We start from the raw sequence: 26,777 nt of genomic DNA, 5'->3' as shown, positions 1-26,777 counted from the left end.
TTGAAAGAGAGCTATGAAACGAGCAAATACGACGGACCATGACAAAAACGCGCAACTTGTAGCCTTGCCTTCGTGATTACTCCTTTGGGATAACGTAACGTCAATTACAACAGATGACGCGTGCGAAATACGATCAATGACCATAACGACAACGACTCAAACGTTAATATGAGTGCGTTCCTGACATAACAATATAGTTAATATCGGCAATCTTGATTCTAACCAAAACTAGAACAGTAATAACGTTAATTCGGTCAGGATTCATACAGACAGTAACGGAATTCGGCGTCGATCGTCTTTTCCGACGAGATTCGAAACTTCGACTAACGATAATGGAATCGTCATCTCGTATCTTCCATATTGGATATGATAATACGTTTACAAATGGGAGATAAGACTTCAGATATTTAGTTAATCTGGAAAATCGTTGAACGTATAATTCTAATCAGAATAATTTACGTACAAACGAATGTATGTACGTAAATTGAATATAATGTATTTTGAAAAATATACGAACGTTGAATTTAGATGAATTTTTAGGAGTTTCAATCAAAAAATAAAAATAGAAAAAAAAAAAGAAAAAAAGAAAAAAAGAAAACTCGTAAAACTTTGATTATTTCCTGAATATTAATTCATCGTTTTGTAGGAAATATAATTTGGCGTTACAAGAAAGCTTATTAAACTATTTAATATTCAATTAGAGATCATTAACGATCAATTAACGATAAATAGGTATTTTGTTTACATATAAGCACGTTAGTATATATATATACATATATATATATATATATATGTGTGTGTGTTAGATATTGATTATTTCGAATATAGAATATCATGAAATATTAGACTCTATCGAATTTTCTGCATCTCGCACAACGATAAACCGATTACGCAAACGAAACGTCTGACGAACAGATCCGACGTCCGAAAACGTCTGCAAATAATCCAAGCAATCCATCTATTGTTTTCCTTCTAACACCACATATGTATATATACATATATATATATATATATATATATATATATATATATATATATATATATATATATATGTATATATTCCTCTTATTTTCTCGACGAAAATAGTTTTTCAGCGTTCGTAAATCTTTTATCAAATCAATATTCAGACAGATTCGTTGTTCATTATACGATTATATTAATTAAAATTTTTAATCTAAATTTAAACATTTTTATCACTTTTTAACATTTTTACAATGTTCTCTTTCTCCCTCTCTCTCTCTCTCTCTCTTTCTCTCTCTCTCTCTTTATCTCTTTTTGAATAAAAAGTGATAAATAATCTCGCAGGAAACAAAAACACGTCTATACGAGGAGGAAAATTATTATTCTCCCATGACCAAAACATATCATATGATCTACCCTTCGTTATGGATGAAAATCATCGGCAGACCTACGAATACATAAATGAATGAATAATCAGTCGAATAAATATATATTCGCCGTCGTTTCGAAGCACACGATACTCACATAGAAATCGGTGTTTGTTCGATGTCAGTGAACTCAGGACGAGTTATGAGTATACATACATCGAACGATGCATTCGCACGACATTCGTTTCCTGTGTACGCAAAATACACGTATATATACATATATATATATACATATATATATATATATATTTTTTTTTTGTTAGACATAATTGGAGGGAATTCCTTATGGTCTTGAAATAATTAATAATTATTTCCGAAATAATCTGAAATATCTGACTTTTCTTCTTCAAAATAGTCCAATATTTTCAAATATCACGATATTAAAAAAAGGAAACATAAAAAATATTTCATAGACTTTTTATATAGAAAACAGAATAAAAATGAAAATTTCGAAAAATTAAAATAATCGAATTAATTATTTTGTTTAATATTGACGAAGTATCGATAATAAAATGTTTCTCAATAAACTAACGCTATACTAATGTAACGTATATCTTTTCATTCGAGTATTCGTTAATAGAGATATTTACATAACAACATTGTATCTTTGATAGAAATATTGATATTGTTTTCTCTGATAAGAAAGCAAATACGTACAAGAGCATGAATAAACGATGAAAAGAATCGATATAGTTATCTTTTTATCATACCATCTTATTTTATCTAACATTTGTAAACAACGATATACAAAATACAAAAGAGTCTTGACGATGACCTACTTTTCATTAGCGCGCACGAGTATACTTCGTTATCAAAATCACATTTTCGTTAGACAATCCGAACAAGTCGGAGAAAATTCAACATGATCCAACCACTCACCCAACTCCTCCTCCTTTACTTCCTTCATTATTATTTCTCCTAGTATCATTCGAAAGACAGTCACGATGCCGTAATTTATGAATGTCGCAATGCGACAAATGTCGAAATATTCTATTTTAAATTATGAACCAATGACGTTGAAGCTCTTACCTTGGTATATATTACGTACAATAATGTATACAATACATAACAGTATATTTTGGTGTTGTTTATCAATAAACAAGATGTCTTTAAGGAAAACTAATTTTAAAGAAAAGTTATTCCATCGATGTATCCAACTTTTCAAAACTATAACTTTTAACTAAGAAGCGAAAACCAGGTATCACTATCATTCATTCATAAATAAACTTTTTAAATATTCCTACTTAAATGCTTCACTCTCTATATACATACATATACATGGATATGTATATTTCCTTTTGAGAAAGGCCAAAGTTTTATTTAAGTTAATTTAAAAGTAGATGCGAGCTAACAGACAAACGGAAATAACATATTAATAAAACATTATACATGATCCAAAAAGATTTACACCTGTAAATCGAATCGGATAAACTTTATTATAATATCACGTTTATATTCATTTAATTTTCTTATAAAATATTTCTACGCTAATATGAAAAATGAAAGAATTTCATTGAGCCGAGTTAAACGCGATCTTTAACGCTGTTAATTTCGTAGGATCAAACAAAAAAAAAGAAAAAAAGGAACAGAAAAGAAAAAGAAAAAAAACACAGAAAAGAAAAAGAAAAAAACATTCGAAGAAAAGGGTCGACTAATTAAATAAACGAAACTAGAGGAGAAAAAGATGGGAAATAAAATACGATTCGATAGTCGGACTAGTACTGAACGCCTTTGGTCGATGGTAGAACGAGATATAAAAGGTACGCAGTAGGTTGCATAAGAAGTAAAAAAAGGATAGAGCAGACGACAGTAAAAGTTACAAATCGTCGGACGGACGTTTTCATCGTAAAAGGGAGGTCGACGGAAGGATAGGACGAAAGAGAGAGAGAAAGAGAGAGAAAGAGAGAAACAAGTTGGAGATTCTGAAACGCGTGTCCGTTCATTCTAGACGCTCTTAGCCCGTCCAACCAAGTCGGTTTACCTCTTTTCCACTTGTCGTAGTCCTGCCAACTGGCTACGAGGAGAACTAGGAAGAGTAGAATGTAGAAAATGAGTAGGAGTATCGTCGTTGTAACGTAACACACACGTGAGGAACACGGAAGAGAGAACTACAAGAATGAGCACTCGACGATGTACACGCGAAAATTCATCCTCCATCCCACTTTACCGAACGACTCGTATATACTTCATATACGAGCATATATGTACAGAGGTTTATATACAGGGTGAACCAAATAAACTCATACGTGTGTTATTTTATATTATTAGAAATAGTCAATCGAATTCTTTTCTTTTTCTTTTTCTTTTTCTTATTGAAAATCAAATACAGCAGGGATGATTAATTGTTTAAGAATGTAGGTCATTTTGATAGGGAGGAAAATTTTTTATCTTTTCATTTCTAAGAACAATTTAATAATGCATAAATTTTCAAAAGTAACGAGAAATCCTACTAAATTCTTATATCTGACGATACTTTTATTATTTACATTTAATTTAAGGAGAGGAAAATAATTTGATCTCCTTAATCATTCCAAAGAAAATAATTTGTAAAATATTACTTGGCCAATCCTATACATAACTCCCTTCCTCTTCTTATCAATAGAAAAGGAAAAAACGTAAAAGGTAACATTATCCGTTTCTCTTTTTCCATTCTGTTTCCTTGTATTTTTTACTCTTGCCATTCATTGTTTCTCATTCCTCTCACTCGAAATTGTTCTACGTCTCCGTTATTCCTCAGTCTCTTCCTCAATTCTTTCTTTATTTCTTTTTTCTCTCTTTCTTTCTTTCCTTTTCTGTCTTTGTCCTTCTACGTTTCGTCTCTCCATTCTATTTTCTATTTTTCTCTTCGAATGGTAACAGTTGGCGAAAAAGAGAGAAAGAAAGAGAAAGAAAGAGAGAGAGAGAGAGAGAGAGAGAGAGAGAAACGGCGATGTTTCAACGAGTACCCGCGAAGCATTCTATCTCATTTACATGTGTATCTGCAAATGCATTACTATGAAGGAAGAAAAAAAGAAAAAGAAAAAAAAACGAAAGAGAGAGAGAGAGAGAGAGAGAGAGAGGAAGGGAGAAGTAGTGATAGAGAAAGAAAAAAAGATGAAACAAAGTAACCACTATACACTTTTCCGTAACTTCGCCTATGTCTGTCAGAAGCACCAGAGCCTTTTTTAAATTTATATAGTCTGCGCATGCATATACATGCGTGTTGAGTAATGCGAAAAAATAATTAAGCTGGCTAGCTCTTTGAAGCCAAATAGTAATCAGTTCGTAAAGTTGCGCGGTTTTACTTATTCGAATATAACATTTCTTTCATTCTTTTTTTTTTTTTTTTTTTTTTTTCCCCAATTATACTTACTTACCTGACTTTATATTTTTCATATGAAAGACATAAGGAAAAAGTTATATGTAAATAATACTTTATATGCTGATATGCTTTGTTAATTATAATTGTTATAAATAAAAGTTATATGTAAGTAATACTTTATATACTGATATCATTTGTTAATTATAATTGTTATAAATAAATATATTTAATAATTCTTAATTTTTTCACGTCTGATAAGTGACATTTTAAATTAGAGCAAAATTAAAAAGATATACGAAGTTAGTATTAACGATTAGATATAAATTATATTTCGACGTACGAAAGAATTTTTGAATTTCATGATTTATCTCGTTCAATGAGCAAATGAAATTTTTCAGGCGACAAAATACGTGAGATAGAAAAAGAAAGAAAGGAATAATAGAAACGAGAGAGTTGGCTCATTTACGAAAGCGATTCCTTGACAAAACGCGTTTTCTTTCTCTCTCTCTCTCTCTCTCTCTCTCTCTCTCTCTCTCTATCTATCTATCTATCTATCTATCTATCTATTTATTTGTCTCTTTTTTATTCGATGAAATCTTTTTCCCATTCGTCGTAACGAGTTGGAAAACGAAAAGAGTCGTGAATCCTCATACGAATAGTATCTTTTACTCGTTTTACGTGTATATATTTACATACTACTCCTTCGCAATTTCGAATTCGTAACAAATTCGATTTATGCTTGATAAAAATTCTACGAGGTCTTTGAAGACAAGTTCTCGTTACATTTTTTACTATCGATCTGTCACACCTTTTTAGATATCTCATTTTTAAATTATACCGACGTTCTCTCACAAAAATACTACTTTTAAATTCGAGTTGTTTTACATTTTCATTTATCTTGAAACTGCGCATTATGTTTACCTTTCTCTTTTTTTGTTTCTTTATAATTTTATATTAAATATTTTTGTAAATATTTATATATATATATATATATATATATTTTATATCGCATATATCTTAGATAAATTTAATTAAAATCAGTTATACTCATGTTAGTCCTAATGTAATTTCATACCTAAAAGATCTTACTACGCTATTACAAACTATACTCCTATCTTCCCTCTTTCTCTCATCCTTTCTCTGTCTATCTCTCTCTCTCTCTCTCTCTCTCTCTCTCTTTTTCTCTCTCTTTCTCTCTCTGTCCTTCTCTTCCTCACCATCTCGAAAGTAGATGGATGCTCGACCGCAGTGAAGCTTAAATTATATGTACTTGCCTTACGAGCTTCTTCCCAACATAGTTTGACCGTACCAATAGAATTTCCGACTCTTCCTTTTCCTTCGAAATTTCACCAACTCTAACGAACATTTAAACGTACATTTAATTTATTAATTAATTAGATACTCTCGATGAGCTCGGAATATTTTCATGGAAAAAAATAAAAAAAAATAAAAAATAAAAAAAGAAAACAACAATAAGAAATAGAAAGAAAAACAAGGATATATAAATTAACCATTACCAAGAATAAACAAGTCACCGAGTATATTATTAATATTTCACAAAAAGCATTTATATATATATATATATATATAAATTTTGCATCTGCTATTTCATTTAAAGTAAGCAATATTCTTACAAAAATAGCTCCATTTTGATTCTCTGGAGAGAACGAACAAATGAGAAGTGAACTCTCACTTTAATTTTATCTCACCGATTACAGGAAGAAAGTCCCTTCTTCTTCTAACTTCTCTTTCTCTTCCTTCTCCTCCTTTTCCTAATTTCTTTCGTGCGAAACGAAAAGTACCTGGATTGCGTCTAATACGCACGAGCGAGTAGCGGGTAAAGTTTACGCGTTCGTATAATTAGTAGTCGGCCGAATGGTAGAACGGTAAATGCGAAGGTAAGGAGCGAAAGTGAAAGAGAGAGATATAGAGAAAATGAGAAAGAGAGAGAGAGAGAGAGAGAGAGAAAGAGAGTAGAAGAGAGAAGAGGAAAGAACTTTCGACAGAGAGGTAGAAAGGTACCCATGGTATTTGGAAAAGGAGAGTAGTAATTCGTTTAGTGAAGGAGAATAAGACGGAGGAAGGGAAGATGGGAGACAATATGTCTTAGCATAAGGATTGCTGGAAATAGGGAAGGAAATCGGAGGTTGTAATAGAGGAGATGAGGAGAGAGACGGAACAGTAGTTAAAGTAGCACGTGCATAAGAGAAGATCGAGAAGAGGAAAGTTGCATATGCCGCGAGAAGAGACAGAGACAGAGAGGGGGGAAAGAGAGAGAGACAGAGAGAGAGAGAGAGAGAGAGAGGAAGAGACGCAACCGTTGCGGCACTACATTTCGATTAAACTTCTCAGACGGTAGGAATTATCGTCTTGGCGTGATCGCGTCGCCGAGCATAATTCGTAAGGGCTAGTTATATGCGATCACGGCTGCCGGTACGCGAAGTAATGATGCCTCCTCGGTATTCCTCAGTTCCGTTGCATGTTCGTGCTCTACGTGCGAAGTACCTGGGACGGACCGATCAAGATTATAAAAGAAAGAGAAGAGAGCAAAAAAGAGAAAAAGGAAGAAAGAGAGAAAGAAAGAGAGAGAGAGAGAGAGAGAGAGAGAGAGAAAGATAGTAAGAAAAGCAGCAATGAAAAGAGGCACCATGGGAGACACTTTCGGTCGTTACGACTCTTCTAATAGACGAACCCCCGGAGCTGTAACGAACATCTCCCACTTCTTCGGTTCTCGTGAAGATACAGCAACTTCAACTTCTTCGCTCCTTGTCCAGACGTAACATTTCTCACTACTACGATCTTCTTCGACGATCGCAACATCTCTCTCGATCGGTATGGTCCATCGAACAAATTGAAATTACTTTAGTCTATTTGAAAGATCGTTCGTAGAAAGAACGAGTTGTCACTTTCGAATTCGGTCATAGAATTCGTTTATGTTCAATATTGAGAGCACAATCTCTCCTCTCTTGCTTTTCTCTCTCTCTCTTTCTCTTTTTCTCGATCTCCTTCCGACTATTTTCACGAGTGGACGAATACGAAATATGGTTAAATAAATCGGAAAAAAGAATCTTGAAAATGTGCTCGTTATATAACCGTCCATGAACCATTATAACAATGACACCACTTGTGTTGCATCCTCAAAACATGATTATAATATACCTTTAATATGGGAAGTAAACATTATAGAAAGAGATAGAGAAAGAGAAAGAGAGAGAGAATACGTTCAAGCGAGACAATGTTAATGCTTGAACTTAAAATAGATGGAATCATTCGAATTTCGTTTCTAATTCTCTCTCTCTCTCTCTCTCTCTCTCTCTCTCTCTCTCTCTCTCTCTCTCTCTCTCTCTCTCTCTCTCTCTCTCACTTTTTATCGTTAAAAAAGATCGTTCGCTGTATGCACGGCAACAAAGTGGGTAGTTTCAGCAACAGAATTTGCCTAGGTAAAACGACACGGTCAGATAGAAGTATCTCTTAAAAAAGAACCACGTTACAGTAACGATTATACGTGCGCTAGTCTTTGGTTGCCCAAACGTTACAGCAGAAACTATATCTTTGTCTTTTTCTTTCTTTTTTTCCTTCTCTTCATTCTTTTTTTTCTTTATTTGTTTCTTCCTTTCTTTTTTGTTTTTTCTTTTTTTTTTTTTTTTTTTTTTTTTTTTTTTTTCGTTGCTCCGACGAAAAGTCTATCTTTACGATCATGGGCTGATAGGATTGAAGGCAAGGTGGTAGTCTCGTATATAATATAATAGCTTCTACTAACGATAGTGACTTACTGTATACAACGTAATACTCTCTGTAATACCTTTTGGCAATAGCACAACCCGTTGTAAACTCCGAATGGAGAAACGATAAAAGCTCTAGCACGAGGAATAAGATAGCGCAATAAAAGTGAAAACATCAGACCCACTTTCTTTCTCTTTCTCTTTCTCTCTCCCTCTCTTTCTCTCTCTCTCTCCCTCTCTCTTTCTCTTTCTTTTTCTATCTCTATCCTTCTATCTTTATCCGACTCGTTTTACCGTCGACGATAAGAAAATTGTAAGGAGACGAAGTCGATGCGAAAATAGAAAAGATTCTTCGTATCGCGCGTGTCCCGGTGTTACACTTGCCGAATTCCCGCGCGAGTGCTTTCCTTTTAGTGAGAAAGAGAAAAAGAGAAGGAGAAAGAAGAGGAAGAGGAAGAGGAAGAGTTGGAGGAAGAGGAGTGAGAAATGACTTTCCTCGAACTTGAAATACAACGAATACGATCTTCCGATGCTGATGTTGGGAGTTGCTGCAGGAAAGGAAAATTCTCTATTTCTCTTTAACGACAGCGAAGAGAGGAAAGAGAAAGAGAGAGAAAGGGCAATGACCTCGGTACGAGAAAAATATTTTTAAAAATGTTTGGTCTATATCGTTCCGGTCATAAGCCAACGTCGATCGATTATATACTATATATATATATATATACTATATATATATATATATATATATATATATATAAAAGAGTAAAAAAGGAGAAAAAATAAATGAAAAAAAAAGATATAAAAAAGAAATAACAGGACCAATGGTCGTGGTAGGTGGACGAGCAAAAGTCCTCGCAAATTTTACGATCGTTTCAGGCAACTGCCTGGGTTCTCGTATTTTGTCATTTTTCTTTTTCTTCCTTCCCGTTTGCATTTTCCACAAGTTTCTCTTCTAGGGCGATGGCAATGCCAATGTCGGTAGAATACGCTTTCTCTTTCCTTCTCGTGCACGCAGGTGTGAAAACCGACGAGAATAAAGATATATATATATATATATATATATATATATATATATATATATATATATATATATATATATATATATATATATATATATTCATCTGTTTCTCTAATGCATAGTTTCGACTAGTAACGATACTCTTTCGTTTCTCTTCATTCTTGTGATATTACTTCCGTCTTCCTCGTATTATCCAAATTTGGATTTATATAATTTATTTCAAAGTAGCAAGTTCTCAAATGGTTGCGCATTACAAGTTGCAACGGCTGAACGAATAATAACAAAATTCGTTCCGTTTGCCGGCGGAAAGTCGAATGAGGGAACTTTTTCCAAAGGCTGCTCTCTCCCGTATAAAATATCGCGCATAGAGGGGTGAAATTCTAGCGAATAAAAAGCCAGGGAGAATTTTTCGTTATCCACAGCAATGGTAGCCAAGGTGGTATTGGTGTTAGTCTTGGGTGGCGATGTTGATGTTGGTGTTGGTGGTGGACGTAGTGGTAGTAGTGGTGTACCGAGGAAATGAAAATTCGCTCGACGGTAGCACCCCACGTGGCGCAACACCATCCGAAAATTTTCGCGGGAGACCCTAATTTATGGATCTAACTCGAGCTTCTATTGTTGCCGTTCTCTTCTCTACTCTTTCCTTCGCCACTACCAAGCTTCTCTCTTTTTCTTTCTATCTTTCTCTTTCTCTCTCTTTCTCTCTCTCTCTCTCTCTCTCTTTCAACGACAATTCGTTACCCAAGGGATTAGAACGAATGTTCGTGCGTGCCGAATCTGGCCCGTGCTGTGCGTAGGATTATGGTACAATATGAGAGAGGGTGAAGATGAAAAAAAAAGGAGTAGAAAATTAAAAATTAACTCTGTGCGCATGATATGCGTCATGGTTCCGACATTATTTCTTTTACGGAACTATTTAATCAAATTCTTGATTCGAATTAATTGAAATTTAAACTGTCGCATACATAGTTATAACGGCATACATATATATAGTTCCTTTTACATTACATCTTTAAGTTTCTTTTTGAATTAAATTGTCTTCTTTTCCTTTCGTTTTCTTCCTTTTACGTTCAAGAACGCAGTCCTTTTACCTAACCTAACCGAAATAGTCATCGACGAAAGAGAAGGGAAAAAAAGAAAAAAGACTCGAAAGTTTCGGAAGAGAGGCAAGTATTTCGCTCGTGTCGAAATACTTGGCCTAAAATAAGGAGTTCGAGTATCGCCCTAGGTTAGGTGATGGACTCCGAGAGAGAGAGAGAGTCTAAGTAATTGTAACGACTCATGCTTCTGCAGGCACGCAAATGTTTGGATTACGTGGAACAAAAGGTAAGGTCGAAAAAATGTCGATCCGTTTCTCGCACAATATCAACAATGATAAATACGAGCATACTTTTCTTCGTGGAAATAAAAGAAAAAAAGAAAGAAACTAAAGTTATCATTATTTTATTGTATCCCGTGTATATGATTGTTGAATGTTTTATCGTATATAATTTGAATCCTGATTTCGAGACAACTTCGAGCGATAATTTTATTATACAAGCTATAATTCTATTTAATAACTATACGATTACGTTGCATCATACTACAGCTCTTTAAAGTAAATCGAAAATCAAAGATCTTATAATAATAAATACATATCCTAATTATGTGAATTTTTCTAATACTATCTACGTTAATTTCGATATAAAATCTTAACTTTTTTATATATATATATATTTAAATAGATTTCATTTATTTTCTCTCTCTCTTTCTCTCTCTCTCTCTCTCTCTCTTTTTAGTGGATTTAAGATATATCATTCGCAAAAAATTAATTCGAGCATTCTTGATTCTACGTAACTACCAATACCAGCGTTTAAAGACACTTATTCCTTTACAAGTCGCTGTTTAAACTTCAAAGTCAACGGCTCGACGAATTGCAGAAGGAGCAGCGTATATGCGAGCTGTAACTCGAAGTGAGACCGAGATGGAATGCACATATGAAATTTACAGCCGCTATAACACAGAAAATACGCTCCTGTCCACCCTCTCTGGAACGCCTTCTTCTTTCGAATATATTTCTCCTTCTCCTCCTCCTCCTCCTCCTCCTCCTCTTCCTCTTCCTCTCGTTCCTCGAGCTCCCTTCTTGCTTTACCTTCGTTTTCAACGACGTCCCGGAAACGCGAGAAACGGCAAAAAAGGCCGAGGCGACTCGCACGAGCCGTACAAATGGCCGACACGTCGTTTCAGACTCGAGAAAGATACTGATTTCGGATGCGAAATTGCACCGGAGAAACTTATTTGCGCAATGAACGACGCTGATGTATATATGCATTTATCTTCTACTTTTATCGTTCTCACTTTCCCGCTTCTTCTTTACCAACGTTCTCCATGCTTCTAAATTTTTTTTTTTTCTTTTTATCCTCCTTCTTGCCCCTTTAATTTATCGTTATATATAAAAGATATTTAATATTTTAAATGTCAATCATTAAGATTGTATTATTATATTTCCGTTACAGATTATTACAATCGATTTCCATTCACAATGACAATTTTATTACGAATGACCATAAAAAAATACGTGATCATATAATTGATTATTCAAAAGGTAAATATTTTTTTAAGTTGCAAACGTGCACGTTGAAAATATTCTTGCACAGACATGATTATCTTTCAAATGATTAAATATCATCCTTGGCATGGGGAGACATTTAATTAGGTCAGCTTAAAAAAAAAAAAAAGAAAAAAAAAAAAAAGAAAAGAAAACAAGAAATATCGACGCATTTCCAATAGAAACGTAACTCGTGCCAAAGTCGAGCCTTAATAGCTTATATTAATATAGCTTATACATATATTTAAACTTTGCTAACGATTTTACCTAGACGAGACAACCATCGATGATACAATAAGAGCGAACAGTCGCACATACATACATATATATTTCGACGAATAACATAGAATACATGTAATGGAGTAATTTAAATTGTCACGTCTATCGACGTTTTAACGATACTGAATATTGTGTTTTGCACCGTGAACGCGAATGACCCGACTGATTCTATTAAAATGCATAACATTTAATAAAAGCCGATTTAATAAACGTGCTGCTCATTATGCCATCGAACATACGAATTTCTCTCTCTCTCTCTCTCTCTCTTTCTCTCTCTTTCTCTTCCTCGCAAATTCACATACATACATACACACGCATTCTCGCCGCATACTGAATGTATTTTATAAAATAATTTACAAGAAATCTATAGTATCTATAGTAACTTCGTCTCACAATTTTCACTCTTTCTCTCTCTCTCTCTCTCTCCCTCTCTCTCTCTCTCTCTCTTTCATTCTCTTCCTCGCAAATCCACATACATACATACGCACGCATTCTCGCCGCATGCTGAATGTATTTTATAAAATAATTTACAAGAAATCTATAGTATCTATAGTAACTTTGTCTCACAATTTTCACTCTTTCTCTTTCTCTCTCTCTCTCTCTCTCTCTCTTTCTCTCACTCTCTTCCTCTCTTTCGTAATGTGTCAGTCGTCAAACTTTGTATTCCATTAATAAATAACCAAGTGTATATTCTCTAAGATTTAATTAACTTAAATGCCGTTCACGAGTTCCAAACAAATTACTTTACACTTCGGCTATCGTTCTACGTAGATAGTTGCAAAAGCATTTAAATTCCCGAGACACACGTTTGCGAGTAATAAAAGGGAGTAGGATGAGAATAGAGGACCGAGGGGTGGGGGTTGAGAAAGAGGAAAAGCCTTTTCGAAGAAGCGTCACGAATGAAATTACTAAGCTCGATTGTACATCGTAGAACCGTGAGGAAGAGGGAATGGAAAGAAGTGGAATGGTTAGCGTTCTTCGATGATCAAATAGGGGAGCGAGTTAATTTAGAAGAGGTATCGGTAAGTATAAAGAGAGAAATAGGAAAATAGAAAAAGAGAGAGAAAGAGAGAGAGAGAAAGAGAGAGAGAGAGAGAGAGAGAGAAAACGTGCATATTAATGGAGAAAAAAATGTAAAGGAAAAAGAAAAGAAAAAAAAAAAATGAAAGGTAATCAACGAAGACCATAAAATGTTTGGTGCGTTAAAAAAGAGTAATATACGTAGATCCTTGGTGGATCGTAATCCGTTGAGAAAGTCAACCGACTTCTGCAGGATCGAAGGATTTACGGTAAAGACAAGCAACATCGTAAAGGACATGAGACTGGGCGTTAAGCTTGCCACGTGTCTCAGCGATGTCGTAAAAGAAAAAGCTTAATATCCTTCATAGACTTCTCTCGCTTCGGATATTTGCGAGAAGGAAACTACCTTCTTTAATCGATATAAAGATATTTCATCGAAGTCTTATCCCTTTCGTACGATCTATCGATACAATTTTATTATTAATAGAAATAGAAACTTAATTATTGGATCTAAGATCGAACTAACAACGAGTTTGAATATTAATCATATTTTGGTTTTAAAGGTTTACGCATTAAATCTGTAATATCATAGTATCGAATTAATTTCGCCATAATTATGATTACGAAAAATATATCTCGAGACTATTTCATTATTATACTCAGTGTCTAATGTTATCTTATATTCGACAAAGATTCCAAATGTTTCGTGAACAATTAAAAAAGATAGATTTTGATTCTCTTCGAATTTATTATACGACTAAATGCGACATCTTATTATCAACGAAACTAATCGTTGTATTATATTAAAAAGAAAAAAAAAAAAAAAAGAAATAAAGAAATATCTACATTTTTATAGAATATTGAAATTGATTGTTTAGTAAACGAATATCAGATCTAGTGAACTCTTACAAACGGCAAGAGTCGTAGTATGACGACTTTCGCATAATACATTATGCAAGAAACTACCGGTGGAAGTAATTGCAAACAACGTTTATTCTGGAGAACTGGCACGACATCGAAATGCTATTACACGAAGTACAGGACCACCCTTACATCTCCATCTATCTTTCTCAATCTCCTTCTCTTCGTTTCGTCTCTCTCTCTCTCTCTCTCTCTCTCTTTTCTCTGTCGTTCTTCTTCTCGTAAATTGTATTCGTACAAATATTTGCTTCGATGCTCGGATTCTAAGAAGCGCCTGAACGTTCGTACATATCCAATCCTGCCCGCTCAGTTCTCCCTTCAGAATGCAACGCGGACGTCTTTGATCGCTCATTTGCTACTTCGCGTGCAATTCGTTTCGGATAATAAAGCGACGATACTTTTATGTAAGGATGGATCTTTCAACTCGTTCGAGGAAGCATTTAACTTTCATCACGCGATATAGCTCTTAGATTTCAAGGAAATAAATAAACGAGCCTAATTATTTTTTAATCATATCTTTCTTATGCTAAGATTTTCTTTTCAAATACAAATCAAATTTCTTCATTTTTTCAATATAGATGCACGTCAGAAAGAAATAGAGAGAAAGAGAGAAAGAGTTTAATGAATTATGTAAATTTTAATGGATCCGATCTATAAAAAAGATTTGATTATTTTTAGTTTCAAAGTAATATTATCGAAATAAAAAAAAAAAAAGAAAAAAAAAGAAAAAAGAAAAAGAAAATAGATATACGTGTATATTGAATGATCAATAAAATAATAATAGTTTACGAATTGATTTTAACATTTATCATGGTAAAGAAAAATTATATAACATAGAAATCCGCATATGTATTTGTATATTGTATCCAGGATGGGCTTTTTTTCAGTTTATAAAAACAATTTTTAGACTTATAATTTTATAATTTCGCAAAACAAAATTAACCCGAAAAGTCTCGATAAAGTGTAATTAATCTTTATAATCATTTAGGAACTTTTGGCCTACTCTATACACACACACATATATATATATATATAATTCTAGATAAACGTCTTAAGAAAAATCAAGTGTTTTTACGAATAAAAAGAAAACTTTTTATTATTTATAAATATGTGTTAATTATAATTTCATATTCCTTTTTTCTTAAATTCTTTGCCTCTCTGTTAAACTCGTTTATTTTTTGTTTTTCTATTTACGCGAGGAAGCCTCCTAATCGTCGTGTTCGTCCGTCGACAGCTCGTACGAAACTCTTGGCACGAACAACGTGATATCACGAAGAAGAAACTCGTCGAAATCTGGCGCCTTCTGCCAGCTCAGAGAAACTAACGACGTTCTCGTGACCATCGCCGAGAAATGAAGCGGAAGGAAGACCCTTCTTGTCCTTTTCTGTCTCTCCGTTCATAGCCAGCTACACGCCATGTCTTTCAACGTGTACAAATAACATTAAAAGCTCATTCGATCGTTCGTCGAACGGGAAAACGATAAAATACGTTTGCAAAGTCGCTTAATTGCAATCAACGATCTAATTCGTTGAATTATTCAGTTTAATTAAATATTGCTAATGGCATTCACTGAGTATGCGCGAAAGAATTTTTCAAAATTTATGCGATAACAAAATAAATGGGAGTAAACGAATCATCCAATAATAAATATATTTACGTACAACGTACTTTCATACATTATATAACATATATATATATATATATATATATATATATATATATATATAATTAAAGAATAACAACCGAATAACGTTCATTTGTAAATTCAAAACCAATATAATTTCAATAATCACTCCTACCAATATTTTATTGATTAATAATAATAATGATAATAATAATAAAAAAAATAATAATAATAATAATAGTAATAATAATAATAGTAAACAGTAATAATAACAATTATTATCGTCATTAAAATTCTATAATAATACACGTTCTGCAGTATAATTTTTCACGTATGGAAAAGATGAAAATTTAAACCAAATGATAGAAGATAATATCGATCTTTGATAAATGATCGATACGTGAAGATTTTTTTTCTTTCAAATTTTTCCTACATCCATCGAACATATTCAGAAATGCGTATATAATCGTAGCTCTTAAATCGCGAGCTCTAGCTTCCTACCGAACTTCTCTTTCACTTTCTCTCTCTCTCTCTCTCTCTCTCTCTCCTCTCTTTCTCTCTATCTATCTTTTCTTCTCATTCGAACTAGAAAATAGTATCGCGCCGTAAAAACGTATACGGAACGTACAGGCTGTAAATAAGTATCAGAATTTATAGATTCGATGCCCAACGTAACCCACGTCTTACGTATTGCCTCTAAGAGAGGAAATCATAGGAAAGGATAGTGGGTTGGCGAAGGGGGTTGAGAGGGTAAGAGCAGCTAGATGGAAGCATCGACTCCTAAGAATCTTACGAAATGGAATTCCTTGACCCTCGGCTATTTTATGACACTTTATGCCGAATCGAAATTTTATGCCCTACTTCCGTCGTATACCAGATTATTCGCTGACGTCGCTCGTTCCAGCACCATACATCCCCTATATATTCTGCATTACTTGTCGTAAATTTAAAAGTTCTACGGCACAGGAAGCAACACGCGAGTGTACAACCGTTTAGAACACTTTTACTTCCTTCGAGATGATCTGGTCGTGGAATTCTCTTACGATTTCTCGATGCATCATTTGTTTGTTTTCTTTTTCTTTTTTTCTTTTTTTTTTCTTTTTTTTTTTTTTTTTTTTTTTTTTTTTTTCAAAAAATTTATTCCGATTAAAATCGATCTCTTTAATTGAATTGTCGTAAATTAATTTCAAATAAAGTGTTCATTTTATATACGATAACGACGTTACTAATATCAGAAAATTATGATTATGATTATGAAAGAAAGAAAAATAGAATCGTTATTAGTACTTTTAATAAAAGTAAATACATATAATCTACAAAAAAATTTATTACGATTTCATTATCACACATTATCTTTTAAAAATTAGATATTTATCATATCAGAAATATATTTATTTACAATGCGGAATTTCGTTTCAGTTTGATTTCAAACAATTTTCTATTTACTTTAATTTGTGAATATAAAATGCTAAAGATGGTAGAGTTAATCTCACAGAAATGTTTCGAAGAACCGTCAACAGGCTCTCATCCGTCTCGTCGTTCAACGACTTATCCACGAAGTTACTTCGAGAGAAACGATTTCGATGGAAAAAAAAAAACAAAAAAAAACAAAGAAGAGAAGAGAGAAAATAAAAGAAAAAAAGAAAAAATCGGCAGACGTTTTCGCGGTATTCCATCTAGATCGACAGCTTCCCGACGCGAGGCGTCTTACCATCGTGTTTCTAAATATAATGTCGTTATAAAGTCCGCCGCGGCTGACAAGACAGTGACACGGGAGGTGGCACGAGGTCGAAAAGCCACGGGACGCGGATGAGGACGAGGATGCTGTAAACGTTGTAGAAAGAGTGAGAGGACTGAAAGAAGATAGAAGAAGAAGTAAGAGGAGAAGAAGAAGAAGAAGAAGAAGAAGAAGAAGAAGACTGACACGCCTGTCTGCCGGAGCTAATGCGTTGTCACAAGTTGCACGTGCGTCGCTCTTTCGCCACCCTTTTACCACCCTCTTCTTTAAACTTTTACTCCCTATCCTTTCCTCTCTCTCTCTCTCTCTCTCTCTCTCTCTCTCTTTCTCTCTCTGTCTCTCTCTCTCTCTCTTCTCTGTTTTTTTTATCTTTTTTCTCTCACTCAGCTGCTTGCGTGCCTACATTACATTTATTATATCTCATCACTTATTATCAACTCATTTAACTCGCACCTTTCGACTGTATCTATTCAATTCTATTGATTTCATTTACGTTATTTTTTCTTTTATTTATATATTTATAATTATTTGACTCAATTTATTGTCATTTAATTATTATTAGCATTTAATTATTATTAACAAATAACTTCACACTAGTCTTTTTCTTTTTAGATTGAAAAGAGATACATAATTCTATTCGTTCATCCTTTTCTACCGTCTCTTTCTTTCAATCCTTCTATTCTTCTCGTTCGTCACTCGACGACTATAGAACATTAATGAAATTTCTGGGATATTCTCGGAGGTAACAACATTGAATAATTAATCCTCTGTTTTCAAATACGAAACGAAAAGTTTGATCCTACACGTTTCAAACTTTCGATGATATTTCTCTTCCCTATACGGCGACAACGAAATACAGGCTGTATGATATATCGATGAACGATGATTATTATCCTACCGAGGCTTTCGATAGAGTTGAATCCATAGACTAAACTTCCCCGATTAAATTGCAAATAATCGTACACGTATAACACGCGCTAGACTATGAATACCAATCGCTTCGCCGAGCGATAACGATCCGCTTGTGTGAACAGAGGTGCGAAAATTCGGAGGTCAACGATTCCATAGGGGAGATGGCAGGGAGAACAGAACGAAGAAAGAAAGCACAGGAGAAAGTCGCGGAAGAAAGGAAAAATGAAAAAAAATAAAAAGAGAGAGAAGAAACTTTCTTAAGTACGAGGGTTCTTTAATTAGCCAACAAAATTCGACGAGGTAAGTTCTAAGGAAACTTTTGTCTTCTATAGAAAACACGTACGCGTACGAACGTGTACGTGTATACGTGAGTGTGTGTGTGTGTGTGTATCGTGAAAGAGGAACAGATAGATTTGTTTATAATAATATTGCCGAAGTATATATATATATATATATATATATATATATATATATATATATATATATATGAACAATAATATGAAATACATACAACGAATTTAATGAGTACATAATAAGAATATGAAGTAAAGAGAGAAAGAGAGAGAGAGAGAGAGAGAGAGAGAGAGAGAGATAGAGAAAGAGAAATTGAAAGATAAGAGAATATATCCCAGTCGATGCTCGCTAATTCGTGAAGGTAATTTTGTAGGGTGTTAGGAATTAGGGTCCTAATGAGGGAGAGAGGGAGAGAGAGAGATTTATGCTTAACGGATATAATGGTAATGAACGACAAGATTTGCTGGCATCATCATTCGTCACGTCAACGGCTATCGTAACGTACGAAAGCCAATGATGCGCGTCATCCTCGTATAATTTGTCACGCTACCGGCAATAATTCAAAGAGCGACGCATACACACATATACACGAAAGAGACCGAGCGAGAGGCCGAGAGAGAGAGAGAGAGAGAGAGAGAGAAAGAGAGAAAGAGTGAGAGTTCTCGTTCTAACCATCTATACGTACGCATGTACATACGACAAACACGTACACATACACACACGCATAGTCACGCCGTTTTAAAGCAGCAATAATCGCTCGCCATTTGTCAACAACAACGGCCGTACGCATTGCTCTCGTTTCATTCTCCTACGTGCGGAATACGTGTGAATTTCGAACTGTCTTTCGTTTCGTCGACTCTCGAGGACACGATCGAATCATTGATTTTTAAATAGGAAATCGGAGGCGAACCATTTGTCGTGGTCATCCTAAATGAACGTCGATACGCGACAATAAATTCAATATTTTCAGTGTCGAAACCATCGAAATTGATACTAACTGAAACGTATAACATATGGGATACTTGTTTCATCCCATGCTCGTATGTATGTACGTATGTATAATGTATGTTAAATAAAATAAAAGAACAAAAGAGCTATTATCTCTTGTAATGTATGTTCCTGCGTTGAACGATGTTATAATTATTATTGGTATTACAGGACGTACGATTAAAAAAAAAAGTGACGTAATCGACAATTCCGTCTACTATCGAGCGAAGAAAAGAAAAAGAATACAAAAATACAAAAAAAAAAAAAAAAAAAAAACAAAAACAAAACAAAACAAAGATATGACAAAAAGATATCGAATAAACATTTTACATTATATAAATGAGAAATATCTATATCGTACGACGCGAAAGCTAATTCGGCAGGAAAGAAGGTCGAATTCGAAAAAGAATTTCTAAAAAGTGACAAAAGAGAAAAAGGAGAGATAGAGACGACGAAATCGGAAGTTGACTTGGCGCGATGAAGCAAAGGAAAGTAAAAAACGTCGTTTGGATCCGCCATTGGAGACTTTCGTTTGTGATTGGCCGCGTTATTTCCGGACCATCTCGCACAGAGCCTTCTGTCCGGGACACGAAAGGGAGTATGTAACCGGGAAATTGGAAGAGTCTTTGGAAAAACCGTAGAGAAGGGATAAAGACAGAGAGAGAAAGAGCAAAAGCAAGAGAGAGAGAGAGAGAGAGAGAGAGGGAGGGAGAGAGAGAGAGAGAGAAAAAGATAAAGACAGAGAAAAAGAGAGAGGGGGAGAGGAGTCGATGCACTGGACGAACGATCGCCTGAATTTGCTCCAAGTAAACTCGTAGACTTTCTTTCGACGAATTTCGTTCTCTACGAATCTTGCAACTAGAAAGATGGGGGTAAAAAAAAGAGAGAGAGAGAGAGAGAGAGAAAAGGGAAGAGAAAGAGAGAGAGAGAGAGAGAATATCTCGTTGTACCTTGTTACCTCGCGCTTCGAAATTTCACCAGAAAGAACATCTTCGATACTTGGACATTTCAAAATAATAGAAAAAGAGAGAAATATTCTTTATCCCACTCTCTACTACACTTTGATTCCTTCCTTTCCTCTATTCTTTTTTCTTTTTTTTTTTTCTTTTTTTTCTTTTTTCTCCTTTTTTTTTTTTGTACGAGCATGAAGAAACTTTAACTCTGAAAAATTACTGACCTCGTTGTCGACGATCTAAACTACTTACGTATATAGAGCACGATTTCAGAACTCTGTCTTCGGATAATCCAAGGTTTGAAATGTTTTAAATAAGATTGATAACGAATTCCTATCAGGATTTTGATACTTCTTTTTGTTATTCTTTGATATGACATTCTTCTCGCTATACGACATTACGATTCATTGATTCGAAACAATATGGAAACGAGGAAACAAATTTTCTATAGAAACGATATTCCGTTAAATTTGCATGCATTAATACGAAAGAAAAGCGAGCCCACTCATCGTGGTCCACGTTCAAATCCACTTTATCTCGATTCTCTCGAGAACTCATTCGAGAATGAAAGTACTTGGTTGCAAAAGTCTTGAATAAAGAAATTATAAAAAAAAAAAAAAAAAAGAAGAAAAATTGAGAATTCAAATGACAACCATCCGTGATGAAAAAGAAAACACTTTTAATTTACAGATAGTTACATATAAATAATAGAATAATAATGGATTTGTATACGTAAGTACATAAAAATAAATACATGAAAAACAAATATGTGAGAATAAATAACATTCAGGTTTCAATAAAATATTCTACCTTTTTTTTTTTAAACAAAAGGAAACTGTCTATGTATGTCTATCGATATCAATACATTTCGCGTATCGAGTAAGAAGACAAAGAGACAGAAACAGAGACAAAGAGAGAGAGAGAGAGAGAGAGAGAGAGAAGAGTCAATAATAAAAGGAAGAAAAGGACGAAAGGGAGGAAGCTGCGAGTTCGCTACGGAATTCCATTGTCTTCCATCGAAGAGAAAGTTTCGCGCGATAGTTACGGCTTTCTCCTAGCGTTTCCGATTCGAGAACGGCAACGACGATACGGAACATTACTAGCTGCTTGGCTGCTCCTGGCTACTGCGGCACGGTTCACCGTTTAGTCATCGTTCACGCGAAACGTTTTCGGAATTTCTAAAAGAGTCGACTTGAACGAGACCCGAATCGTAAGATGCGATTAACCTCTCGAATCTTACCGGCTTTAAAATGAATTATTAACGTTTCTGTTGAACTACTTGGGAAAAGAGACAGAGAGAGAGAGAGAGAGAGAGAGAGAGAGAGAGAGAGAGAGAAAGAAAGGTTCGTGACTTACGAACATTACTTCCTGGCCGATCCTTCGATTGAATTACGTTAATCGAATTAAAAGTGTGAACCCATCGTATATACAAATCGAAGACGTTGCAGATATCTTACATGTTCATTCAAAGACAGAGAAGATTGTTACAGAAGCCACGTAGATTACGAAGTAAGGCTAGAAAATATGGGGAGGTAGGTAATACGTTTTCATTAGGGAAAATGAAAAATTGCACTTCGTAGCTACATAATAGCGTTTATATTAAACTCCCAGGAGAGTGTAATTAGTCGCTCTAGAGAATTACTAACTTAATTACCTCCATTTTAACTTCTTGAAAATATTCTATTATATATGGGCTTCTTTCGGAAGAACGTAACTTAGAAAAAAAGAAAAAGAAAAAAAAAAAATAAATAAATAAATAAAAAGAAAAAAAGGAAACAAAATGATTGATCGAACTGTCGGAGAATTAATACCACATCGTTCAATATTTTATCTCTTGTGTAAAATTTTAACGTAACTATTTCTAATCAAATTGGCTTTCCTCCAGTATCAGTGACGCTGTGGAGGGAAAAAATACGGAAATATTACATCACAGAGGGTCGCAAATTAAACGGGACATTAAACGTAGAAGTTAGTCGGACAATCAAACTAATTCGTTTTTTCGTCTATTACGAAATTCCATTTCTAAAGTCTAAAGGACGAAGAAGAAATCTCTCTCTCTCTCTCTCTCTCTCTCTCTTTCTCTCTCGTATGAGAGAAAGAGAGAAGGAATATTGAAAGGAAAGAGAGAGAAAAGAAGCAAAGGGGTAGAAGATGCGACGTGAAGACGATTAATCTTTATTACGGGAACGAGACTCGTTTTACAGACTTACATAAACGTCGTTTAAGATTCCTCTTGTAGAAAGAGATGAAGAGAAGGGGGAAAAAAAGGGAAGAAGAAGAAGAAGGAAAAGAAGAAGGGATGAGTTTTACGAACATCACGACGATGCAGCTAACCGATAAAGTATGCACATAGAAAAGCAGCACCACTCAACTCGCTCCTCGAACTTTTACGCGTTCTTCAGTCGTACATCACGCATTTACTTTGAAGGAGAAAAGAAGAAAAGAAGAAGAAGAAGAAGAAGAAGAAGAAGAAGAAGATGAAGATGAAGAAGAAATAGAAAAGAGAAGATAAGAGTAAACGATACAAAAGCTTACGGAAGAAAAAAATTTTTAAATCAAAACATAACAGTTTTTACTCTAAACGTATGCAGTTATCATCGAATACGTCGAATTTGATAAGCTTCGTTATACTCTTATCGATCAAAAAGAATAAGAAAAATTGAAGATCCTAAAGACGTTGCTCGTTCGACGATCATTTATAAAATTCATCATCAAAATTATATTGTTTCATTTTCTTTTCAATATATACGATGTAAAACATTTCAACGATTGATGTCGATTGATGACGAGTTATTAAATTTTTTTCTAATTACCTTAAGATATTTACTTACATATGTACTTCATAAAGGTAGAATTTTCGTAGGTGTAAAAGAAAACATTGGATCTACCTAAGACATCTAGAAAAATAAATATTCAGTTCGGTGAATTATAGTGATCTAACATCGTTAGATCGTGCATGTATAACTTTCGCCAAATGGAAATTCACTTTACCAAACGGCAACGGCAAAGATGCGAAGCAAAGTTCGCACTGTTTTCGCTGTAGCTTAGCTGACATCTACTACTTTAGAACCTTTGCCGAGAAAAAGAGTAAGAAAAGCGAAGATTGAACGGAGGTTGCATGAGCTCGTTTTAAAGAAATTGAATTCCGTTTTTGAAGGACGGAGGGTTGATACTCTACCGCTTTCGTTTCAAGTAAGTATGTACACTCTCTCTCTCTCTCTCTCTCTCTCTAGTATAGCGAAGAACAAAGAGAAATGACTATCCTCGAAACATTCTGTCATAACACGACATCATAATACATATCTCGTTCTTGTTTCGCCAAGAAAAATCTTTCATAACAGATTCGTTTTACGATTGGCTATAGGATATAGGGCTTTCTTTTTTTTTTTTGTTTTGTTTCTAACTCATTTAATATACATATATATATATATATATATATATATATATATATATATATATATATATAGAGAGAGAGAGAGAGAGAGAGAGAGAGAAAGAAGTAATATATGAGGATAGCATAATAAATTACACGTTTTCAAATTAATGACAAAATTGGCACGAAGTGTTTAAAAAGTAAATTATATTCTTTTAAAATTCCTTATAATGAAAACCCAGTGATGTATGAGTAATAATACGTATAGTACGTAATAGTGATTAATAGAGAAAGAGAAAAAGAGAGAGAGAGAGAGAGAGAGAGAAAAAGAAAGGACGAAAAAATTATTTCGACTTTATAGTAGAAGGAAGACGAAACAAAGAAAAGGAATAGGAGGTAAGCTTTTTCGTATAAACGGCTTCACTATTGTGTTCTGTATACGCTGGATGGAAAAGACAAACACGGCATGTAATTTACAGGCAGTGTTTGCTTGAAAATTCAAACTGGACCACGTGGAACGTATGCAGAAGCCAACTTTGTTCTCTACTCGCTCATGTTATTCCTCTGAAAACGAATACGCAAAGTAATTTATACGTGTGTTTGCTCAAAAATTCCATTAGTCCAATAAAACGACCGAGGTCACGCATTGCATTCATACAAAACACAGAGACGTTTTTTCATATTTATTAATTAATACCCGTTTACGTGGCGACCTGTCATAGCGTAAAACGAAAGACTTAGACGATTTCGAATTAAATTGTGCTACTTTTATGTGAAAATTTGAATTTGCGTACTCTGTACATTTAACTCTTTCTATTAGCCATAGTTATGACATTTCATATTTATAATCGAAAAAAAATAAAAAAAGGAAAGAAAAATTTATCTACTGATATATATATATATAATATAAAATAAAATAAAATAAATAAGTATAATAAAATAAAATATATAAGTATAATAAAATAAATATAATATAAAATAAAATATATTTGTATAAAAGAATAATCTCTGTAGTCTGTTAATATCTATGTACTCACTTATTCACCGTGTCGTACAAACATAATCATTTACAGAAATAACAAGTAGAGAGAGAAAGAGAGAGAGAGAGAGAGAGAGAGAGAGAGAGAGAGAAACTATTGAGTTGTTTATATACAAAAAAGAAAAACAAAAAAAAATTTTTATTTATTACAATATCACTTGATTCTAGTGACATACCACAAATTCTAGTGACAGATCACAATCACAACGAACTTTTCGAAAATTATTCTTAACGAAATATCTGGCGCAATGATTTGCCGATTGCAAGAAAGTAATAAAGCCAAGCAAAAAGATAACGTCAAAAGGATAGGTGCATTATAGAAGCCGAATTAACGTTACTACCGTACATAATCTCGCGGAATGCTACACACCGTAACAAAGAGTCAACCAAGTTTCCCCATGAAAGTTAAGAAACTTTAGTTATTACTAGAGCTCCGAAGCGGAGATTCGTATTTAATGGCACCTAAAACGGCCATAGCCACGTCCGTAGCAACGTCCGACGCTTTTCCAACCGAAAACTTCGACGTTCTTCGCAATTAAATTTTCCGCATTTTCCATTCTCCAACGGCTCGTACAGTTTAAGGGAAAGAGAAGAGGCCGAGAACGGTCGTCGGCCTCTAACACGATGCATTTCTACGAGTCCTCTCTTTGAAATTCATTGAAAATTCTTCGTGTAAATGCCAAAATTAACTCGGCAACAGAAAGCTACCTACTGTCCCGTTATGAATTTTAAAGGTTAACTGTTCCTCTCATAATATGAATATTCAGTTTATATAGTAGTTTATAAACGAATGTCCTTCCAAAGGCTAAAACTATCCTACAGTCGTATTAACGTAAGAAGACAAATTCAAATGCGGAAGAATATAATGAAGCCTTATTGCGCGATATGTTTTCATTTCCATATCTATATTAATTTATGCAAACGACCTTGGTTTCGTTACGGATAGAAGATGAAAACAAAAAAAAAAAAGACAAAGAAAGAAAGAGATTTTATTATCTATGCATTTCGATGTCACTATTGCGAATCGAAATACGAATGTATAAATATTTTATACGCAATAAATAGTTCATATTACACTATAATTTTCGATTTGTATCATTCAATTTTTGATTTTATTCAAATTACTCGGTGATGCGTACATTGATGCCTCGTACGAAATTTTTCGTTTCGTTTCGAATCGTATTTACGTTTAGTTTAATGGAGATTTAAAACGATGTGGGATGGAAAAGTTCGTTTCGAAATCGAGTATCATCGAGTTTTTAATCCCTGTTTCTATCAGGCTGAGATTACCATGATGAAAAATATTTAAAAATATTAAAATAAAAAAAAAAATATATATATATATATAAAATAAAATAAAACAATAAAATGAAAAAAGAAAAAGTAAAAGAAAAATAAAAGGCACAACATGCGAGTGTGTGCGTATTAGATACATTTGATTAGTATTAATTATAACAGTATTAATACGTAATAAATTATATTAATTAATACATTTTTCAACTTGTAACGAGAAACAAAATGAATTAAAATCTTTTAAGAAATTAATGAAACTTAAAATATTCGACGGCTAATTAAAAATATTAGAACGCTGTTAAATGTTAAAAACAAAAGAAACAAAAAA

The 26,777-nt window shown here is 33.8% G+C and overlaps 1 protein-coding gene across 3 annotated transcripts in view; it reads left to right on the top strand.

The window, feature by feature from the left end:
* The window catches only part of LOC124957931, a 406,825-nt gene that overhangs the window by 151,107 nt on the left and 228,941 nt on the right, over positions 1–26,777 (top strand). The gene's annotated exons all lie outside the window — the stretch shown is intronic.

This window comes from Vespa velutina, chromosome 2, assembly GCF_912470025.1.
Source record: "Vespa velutina chromosome 2, iVesVel2.1, whole genome shotgun sequence".
Classification (NCBI taxonomy): domain Eukaryota; kingdom Metazoa; phylum Arthropoda; class Insecta; order Hymenoptera; family Vespidae; genus Vespa; species Vespa velutina.
This window is presented reverse-complemented; position numbering and strand designations above follow the sequence as displayed.